Source organism: Actinia tenebrosa, unplaced genomic scaffold (genome assembly GCF_029948245.1).
Source record: "Actinia tenebrosa isolate PJP-AT-01 unplaced genomic scaffold, QUT_ActTen_1.0 utg299__unscaffolded, whole genome shotgun sequence".
In the NCBI taxonomy this organism is placed as follows: Eukaryota; Metazoa; Cnidaria; class Anthozoa; order Actiniaria; family Actiniidae; genus Actinia; species Actinia tenebrosa.
This window is the reverse complement of record NW_028292603.1, coordinates 65,869-75,000: the sequence shown is the minus strand read 5'-3', so window position 1 is coordinate 75,000 and position 9,132 is coordinate 65,869.

Sequence of the window (9,132 nt, the reverse complement as noted above, 5' to 3'; positions counted from 1 at the left end):
AAGCTTGTTCGTGCTGAATAAAGACACCAGACCGGGAGCGTTAGTAGGTGCGGACATGCTGTTCTACGAGGTTGCTTACCCGGTTACCGTAGTTATATAAGGCGCGTACGAGATCAAGAAGCCGGACGCTAAGAAACTTAAACCAATGCGTCATCCTGGTAACTGCGTAGGAAAGCTGGTTAGAGAGTTCTTTGAGGATTCCTCTCGTGGTGGTAAATTAACTTTAAAGAGAAGAGAAGCCATCAGGAAATGGGAAAACGCCACTTACAACGCCGGAGGAACGATAGACAACATCAAGACGTTAGAGGTTGCTTTAGAAAGGCGCATACACGTGAAAGACATCACCGACGGCTTCATTTACTCCGGGACGCACAAGTATAGTGGCCGGGGTGCGCCTATCGTAATTTACCAGCATAACGCACATGCGTGGAGGGAGTTAAGGTTCCCAAAGAAGAAGGAGACGCGCGTTTACAAGGAGTCGCCGCTTGCAGAACTAATGCACGAGAATTCTATTTGGTTAATGGATGCGGAGGGAAGTCAATTTATGACCCAAGATGGTACTTTGTATCGTCCTGAAGTGGAACAGCTGCGCATTCAAAGCGCCTGTGAGACTTTAGGAGAAGACTTCTCCGACGAAGTGCTTAGCAGTCGCAGTTTGGACTTCTTAGCCGCAAAGAAAAGAAACGGTTGGAAATCCACGCCGGAGGAGTTCAAAGACATAGCTAAAGCTTGCGTAGAGCACGGTCATGGTGGCCTGTGGAACATGGAATACGACGAAGATGAATACGTGTCGCTGGATATGAAACATTGTTACCCCGCAAGCTTCAAAGGTCTAGGAGATTGTAAGGAATATTACGACCGTTACGGACATCCAGGCTCCCAATTCTTTAGGGTGTCACTACCAGGTTATCACGACGCCCCAGCAACGAGGTTCGTACGGTTAACCAGCTGGAAATTTACAAAAGACTTACATCCAATAATCTATGCGTGGTACGGAAAGCACCTGCAGGAGAAGGAATGGATACCCATACCCCTATTAAAGTTCTTTGAAGAGCGCAAACTTTTAAAATACACAGCGCATGAAGCCACACTTTGTCACAGCGCCTTTACGCAGTGATTACCGGAGCATAACCCCACAGCGCGCGTGGTCATAGGTAAACTCACGCCGGGCGCAAAAGAAGGTGAAAAACATATGCAGCGGCGCCTAATAACGGACGAAGGTGAGCTAAGCTTCCTCATCAAGCGCGCGCATGACAAAGGAACGATGGTGTCTGTAGAGAAATGGGACTACCTTGTCGACGATAAACTACACGAATGGAATGCGCTGTTATTACCAGGACCATCGACCGCAGTATTACCATCTGCGTGCCAGCATGTTAGCCTACGCGCACATTAACCTATTAGCGATGCTCTTGCGGTTTGACAAAGAAGATATCCCCCGCGTAGCCACGGATTCCTTATACGTGAAACCGCACGTATTGGAAAAGATGAAGGAATTCTACACTGCCGATGAACTCGCAGAAAGAGGCCAATGGCGCGTCAAAGATGAGGCGATAAGGTCTTGGAGGGCACGTGTAGAATATCACGGCGAGCACACCCAGGGCACCGTAGCGCCGACGGAAGAACCACTGCCCTCAGTTGCGGACCCTATTTCCTACCAACGCTTCTCTTACCTCTACGGTACGGGAGGCAGCGGTAAGACGACGCGTGTGTTACAACTCTTTCCGGCCTTAAAAGTGCTAACGCCAACGCATCGTTTGGAACGAGAACTCTGCGAAATGGGCCACGACGCGCAGAACTACCACAGCTTCTTCCGTTGGAATGGACAAAAATGGGTACCAGAGGCTATCCATGACATACCTCCGGTGATACTTTGGGATGAGATTTGCACCGTGCCTTTGGAAATCCTGCAGGAGTTCGTAGACTTCCTCCGCGGAAAGTGCCAAGTAATATTCGCCGGAGATCCATTACAGCTTCCTCCAATAGCCGGAGATATGCCCCACGAATGGCTGAAAGATTTCGTAGACAATGCGGAGGAAATTAACACCGACTACCGCAGCAAGGATCAAGTAAGGAACCTGAAAGCGGAATTAAGGGGCCTTAGTGACGCCGACCAATGCAAGACGCTGCGCAAACGTGTACGAGCAAAGAAATACGAGGACTTTCTATACGCCTGGCATTCAAAGGATCTGGTGCTGAGCAGCAAACGCGCAGCACAGTCTCGCATACAAAAGGATTTGCTAAATATACACCGAGAGCGCTTCCCCACGCATCCCGTACCTGTTTGCTACAAACCCCACGACACCCGCATGCAAAAAAGAGACGTCTGGGTACCTGGTACCGACATCCAACTGCAGAACGCAGTAACGCATGACAAAGCCTGGGTACCCATAGAAAAGGTGGAAAGAATTACCTCCCATCCAGACTGGCGCTTGGGCTACTGCATGACAGTCCACAGCGCGCAAGGACTTACCATAAAGGAAACGCTGTGGATCATAGACCAACGCCTGTGTTGGAGCAACCTTATCTACACCGCCGTAAGTCGTGTGGAGTATGCCAAACAGTTAAAAAGAGCCTGGGGTCCGCAATTGCGCTACGATAAGACGCCAGAGGACGTAGCCAAAGAGAACATTGCTAAGAAACTCCTTCGCTACAAGCGGCACGACGAAGAAAAAAACATGACGTTCGACCTATGCGTGGACGACGTCTATAAGAAAGGGGCAAGGTGTGCCAAATGTAACATACCTCTACTATGGAGGTTTGACCCAAATGACGATCAGCAGTTCTCCGTGGATGGCATAAATAACAAAAGCGGCCATTGCAGAGGCAACGTAAGACTGACATGCCTAGAGTGTAATCGGGCGCGTGGAGGAGCTTTACTCTGAGTCTTTGGGGACTATGAGCAGCTCTTCCTTGACAATTCCGCGACTTGGGCCAGCTAGGTAATACAACACAGGTTGCCCTTCCTTGGTGAAGGACTTCGAAATCTCATACGTTTCCAGGGACCAGTTAGGATCCGTGGCTCTCTTACTGCCACCTTCGAGTTCCCCCGGCTGATAGAAGTATCTGACCACTATGTTGCGGGGTAGCTTTTTTTCCAGAATCCTTGCTGGTTATGGGTTCGGCGTCCTTATATCTGCTTGCGATATCGACTACGGTCAAAGCGTACCTATAGGTCTTTGTTCTCACCTTGTCGTGCGGCAAGAAAAGCAAATCCGCCTGATGAACTTCATTGTGGGCATTTACGGTGAAGCTGGGCCTGGGAATGTACTTAGGCACGGGAAGATAGACCTGCCAGAGGGTTTGTTTTCTTAGCCAGTTCTTAGCCGTTTCTTCTGATACCCTGGCCGCGGTCGCGAGTTTCTTGATGGCCGACGCTCCTTTCCAATAGCCTTCAGGACCATAGTAATTCCTTTTGAGTTTGTCCTCAGTTCGACCCATTATATGAATTCCAAAACAAGATTGATCTTACGTCCGTTGAAATCCACCGTCTTTCCGTCCACCTTAATGGCGATGTTTATGCTTTCTACCAAATTGGACAAGTCATAGCTTAAAGAAATGGGAGTGTATTCTACTGGGTCAAATGGATTACCTTTGGGCAGAAACTTGGACATAAGAGAAGACTTTTCACCATTGTTGTAACTATGGACTAAATCGCAATAGACTTCGTAAGAGGATGCGACTTTCCATTTCACGGGTATGGCTGTGTCGGTAATTGTCTTGCCCGAGGCACATAATAATGACCCCAATGGGTCAGACTTTCCAAAAGTTACTGAATAGTTTGGCATATTATGTTTGAGGGTCATTTCGTGCGGCAATCCCGTGGTGAGAGTATAACCGCGCTTGGCGAGCTCCTTGGCAAGGGTGATTGGCGTGTAATGTCCATCGGGTAGCATTACGCCTTGATAATTGCCGCCGCCTTTATGCTCAGTGACCAAGGCATTGACTAAATTATACCAAGAATTGTACAAAGAGCAACTAACCAGCCTAACCTTATGGGCTTTAATGGGGGGATTCAAATAAGTGGTAAAGTTATTTTTATCGCTTTCCAAAGAGACGATCATATATTACAGGGGACAAGTCCCCTTCTAGAAGCAAGCTACGCTTGCTGACTTAGACTAAATACGCCAAAGCTACGCCTCCTGCCAGCCCTGCGATTCCTACGAAGACCAGCTCACTATCTTTTTGTTTCTTAGAAGGCTGATAGTAATTCTTAAACTGAGGCTTTCTCAACCCCGTCGATGCTGCGGGGTGTGCTTGCGCATAGAGCTTAAAGGCGTAGTCTGTATTTTCGAAGTTCTTGTCTGCCTGCATCTTGTCTTGGTAGTTCTTATCCAACCAATCCCTGTAAGCTTGTCTTTTTTCATTCCAAGCTGCCACGTCCCTTTGATATTTCTCCAGCGCTAAGTCGTGCCTCTTCCTTTCGGCGGCTAAATCTCCGCTTTTGTCGCCTCTAACTAATCTATCTAAATATTGACCGCTATAATTAGCTCCAGTGAATGCTAAAGCTGCAATGACTCCACCTGCGACCACGCTAGCCATATATATTACACCGTAGGGAGGTACTTTTCCTTCCGTAGGTAATCCTTTACCATGATAGCCCCGCCTACGGCAGCGGTCATTTTAGCAAAATTAGCGAAGCTCTTGCTTGGGTCTTCAAAAAAGTCTTCTTTGAGCACTTTCTTACCTACCCAACCAATACCCGCAACGATGGAAGTAATGATAGCTGCTTCTTCAACAGTTTTCAATAACGCGGTTGACATTATATTACAAAGCGAGAAGGTTATTACTCCATCACGGGGATCTTGCTTCGCTTTGGGGGCTCCTGCGTCACATGCACGGGTTCTACTTCTACCTTTGGCTTTGCTGCCTTCCATTGTAAGTAGAGGCTGCCTGATGCTATAGCAACTCCTAACGCGCCAATGACGTACCCAGGATTAATAAAGAATTCCTCTTCTTTCTACTCCACCTTTTCTTCCTTTTTGGCTTTGTTCTTTTCATTCTTCTCCGCGAGCTTCTTTCCGGCAGCGACTCTGCCTGGAGATTTAGCCTTGGTAATCTTCTGCTCCTCTTGGGGCTGCTCTACCTTCGACTCTGGTTCACTCATTTATATCTAAGGACTTGAAGGACTTTATAAGTAACTTAAGGTAACCTGGGTAAGTACTTGAGAATGACTTAAGTAAGTACGTGAGGCGACCTGGGTAATTCCCGCGAATGACTTGACTAAGTACTTAAGGCGACTTGATCAGGTACCTCAGCAAGTGCCGCCAGGAAGACCTTTTCGACTTCTCTGTCCTTCTTGAAGTCCTTCCAAGACACCAGTACCTCCTTCAAGTCAACGTGCTGAGCAACGTGCAAAGCCGCAGAGGCGACTGCCATTAACTTACCGCACTTCAAAGACAACCACACGCAGGTTATCTTAAGTTCTTGGGCGATGACATAGTCCTCGCTAATGTCCTTCCGCAGTTGCTCCACATCGTCTATGGGCAGCGCAAGTCCAAGCAATTTAGTCGCAAGTCGGATGGCGGAATCTGCTACGGCGTCCGTGGTCTTACTTGCAAGGGCGGCCTCGTACCTCTTATGGAACTTTTTAACTTCCTCGTCGGACAACTTATTAACCTGCTCATGGGTAAGTTGCTTGCCTATCATTTCTTTACACTTCCCAGAATGACACAAGGATGTTAAGTTGTTCCTTGAGGTTACTTTCATCTAACTGTGTGGGGACTTCATCTAAGAGCTGCTCAATATCCATATACATTAGGAGTTAAAGATCGCAGATCTTTATGGAATACGGAAACCTCAAAGAGAAGATCATCTTGGAATGTTGGTGCGTTTTTAAATGCCGCATGTATTCGTGTAACTGTTCCTTGGATATCTCACCGCCGTAGTCGCTTAAGATGGTTTCCAGATCAGACTTGCTCGGAGTATAAAATACGACAAGTGAACCTATGTTTTCTCTAAAAGGCTTAGAGACGCTGGTAAGCTGCTGCGAGAGCAACCAAACGCTGATATTGTCGTGTCTGCCGCTAAAGGCAAGCTTCACCAACACCGAAGTGCGTCTTTTTACGTCGTCCCCACAGGCAATGTCATCCAATATGAGGAGTGTCTGTGTATTCTTGGGGAATTGTTTGTGCCAAAACTTAAGGTGGCTGGATAACTCGTTAGGGTCTAAGATATCTACAAAGAAGTCGTCATCTTTCACTCCTATGCCCGTCCAGGTGCGGTTGTTCGCGTAGGTGGGGCAAAGCAGCACGATGTAGTCGAAACGGTATCTAAAAGGTCCTAATAGCTGCTCTACCACGAACTGGGTCTTTCCGCAGCCGGTGGGTCCTACTATCAGAGCGTTACAAGGCATGTGATCTGGGTTCATTTATATTTATATATGGAGCCAGTGGAAGCAGTGCAAAGAATTGTCGCTGACGCAAAAGATAAAAGAGACACCATAGAAATGCAAAGGGAGGAGATAGACCGGGTAAAAGAGCGCGTGCAGGAGTTGTACGATGAAATGTGCGGTCTGAAGCGCGCGGAAAAGTTTGGTGCGCTGATAACGATGACCGGCTGGGCAAAGGAGTCCGTAAAGGACTTCATTCGGTATCCCTTATAGTGGTTATTAAATCCTTATTATATATGGAGTGCACGCGGTGCAACAAGGAGTTCAGCTCTAAGCAAATGTTAAAATACCACCTGGAAAAAAAGGTATGCGTTAAGAAGGCACGCGAAAGGCGTTGCAAGGAGTGTAATCACCTCTTTAGCAGCGTGCAGATGTTGGAGTATCACGTCGATAACCGCGTCTGTTTAAAGAATGTATGTGAGCGCTGTGAGGAGGACAAAGACGAAGAGTGGCATCGTTTCCGTTGCCGCGGTAATTACGACTTAGAAGGCGTAGCTTGCTTAGACCATGGCGACGTCGCGGCGCGATGTTGCCCAAAGGAAACTAAGAGGTGGTTAACGCAACGTAAGAAAGAAATTGATCAGCGCTTTGCAATGTTCGACCGCGCGGAAGGAGTGCGGTGGGAGAACATGGATTATTGGGAGGCGGATTGCAAGCATTGCGGCTGTCCAAGGAAAGGCGACGATCATATTTGGCAGTGCTTGTATCCACGGTCTGATCCCCGCAGCTTTAAAGAGTACTTAGATACGTTCCAAGGCTGGAGCGGTAATAACTTAAAAGATAAGATCGCCCGTAAGGGTTAGTAAGGAAGTTAGATCAGGGCTTGCGCAAAGAGTTTCAAATCCTGATCTTATTTTTATTTATTATTATTAAGGTTAAATAATAATAAATAAGAATAAGGACCCCTTTTAAAGGGCCTTGCAGCCGCCTTGGATATATGCAATACTACTTCATAGCATTTCTGGGAGGATTCATAATCGTCCTTTCAAAGCGAATTTATTCGCTGGTATATATGGACTGTATTACATGCGAACTACAAGCTGATTGCATTACGCCTGAAATCCCCAAGCCGCCCACTCCTGCACCGCGTAAAAAATACACCTGCCTTCATTGCGGCAAGGTATTCCTGGAAGGATCCTTCGTTGGTCATTGGTGCTCCGCGGATCCTAAAGCGCAGCGGACTTTAGCAGACGCGCTAGAAAACTAATTATACAGAGGACTCTCAGGCTCATACTTGACTACGTCAAATACCCACCTGCCATCCTTTTTACCATGACTCATGACATGGGTAACGTCCTGCCCTTCGATGGCGTACCTTATCCTATCGGGCGCCCAAAGGGTGTATATTCTTTTTTTATTCTTTAAGACCAAACGCAGGCGGTCGATGTCTTCAAAGACCACGTAATTCTTTATCTCGTAGATTTCCCCCACCGCCAAATCGCGCCAGTGCGTTTGTATGAACTTTAACTCGTTAAATTTATCCTTATCCATTATACCTATGGAATATTCTCAAATGCGTTGCCAGAGTCTGCGCGCTTTTAAAGCGCTTGCAGCACCACCTACATGGCAGGCGAATTACTTGTGCATACTCCGTGATCTCCCTGCAAATGTCGTCGTAGTCGTTGCTGATCGACACTTTGTACCCATTGTGCTCATATTCGCGTAACAGGCGTCGTTGATCCTCAGATAATACCCCGTTGCCTTTCGGGGCCTTCAGCTCTACGCAGAAACCACGGTATCGCACGTGTGCATTAAGAATTAACAAGTCGGGTTGCCCGCGTTGATATCCTTTCTGCCAGCATTTTATGCGCTTTACATCCGAATCCTGCAGTTCGCCTAGACCAGGGGTCACGAGCATTTGGGGGTAAAACCTGCGGATGTAGTCCACCACCTTTTTATGCAGGTCAAACTCATTTTCGATCTTAAAGACCAACTTGTTTGGACCGTCAAAGCGCTTTTCTATTGCATATCGACCGTCCTTTCTTAGCGCGGGTAGGACTTCCTCAAAGACCCAATCCTGAAATGCCTCTGCCTTTGGTAGCTTTTTGAGCTAAATATCAGCTGATACAACCCAGGTTCGGAAATAAACACGGAATGTGGGTGTATAGTACAAGTGTCGCGATTCATAACCCTTCCTAACTCAGACAGCCTTTTCTTGTACTTATCCGAAACGTGAGTAATTAAAGCATCTCTAGCATTGGAATATTCCAACGCAGCTGCCACCTCCTTTCCCCTGAAGTACAGTTCGTTGCCTTGCACTATGCATTGCAGTTTGGTTTCGTTGTTTTGAAATACGCGAAACATATTATACGTAAGGAATATTTTAATAGGCAACGCTCTTTAGCTGATTCATTTCCACGCTTAACTGCGCGTCAGACACCACGAAAACGTAGCAGTTTATCTTGTCACCGTCGCCGGCATTGGTGTTCTTGGTGCGTTTGATCTCCAATGTTATCCCATCCTGGGTGTTTACTAGACGTAAACCCTGACCATGTAGGTCTTCGTCGTTGGTCGTGCGCATATCGATCCACAGCGCGTACTTGTCCTTAAAGAATTCCTCGGGACTTACCTGGTCGCCAAACTTACGCTTTGCCTCCCTGTAGACGTCTGCGGGTTCTATTCCCTGGGAGTAAACCTTGTTTGGAACGCCGTTAACGCTTACCCCCACGTTAGTAATGTTGGGGTTGTGAAAGGCCTCGGAGTCGCGCTTACCGGCTTCGTAGGGTTTGGCAAACACCAGC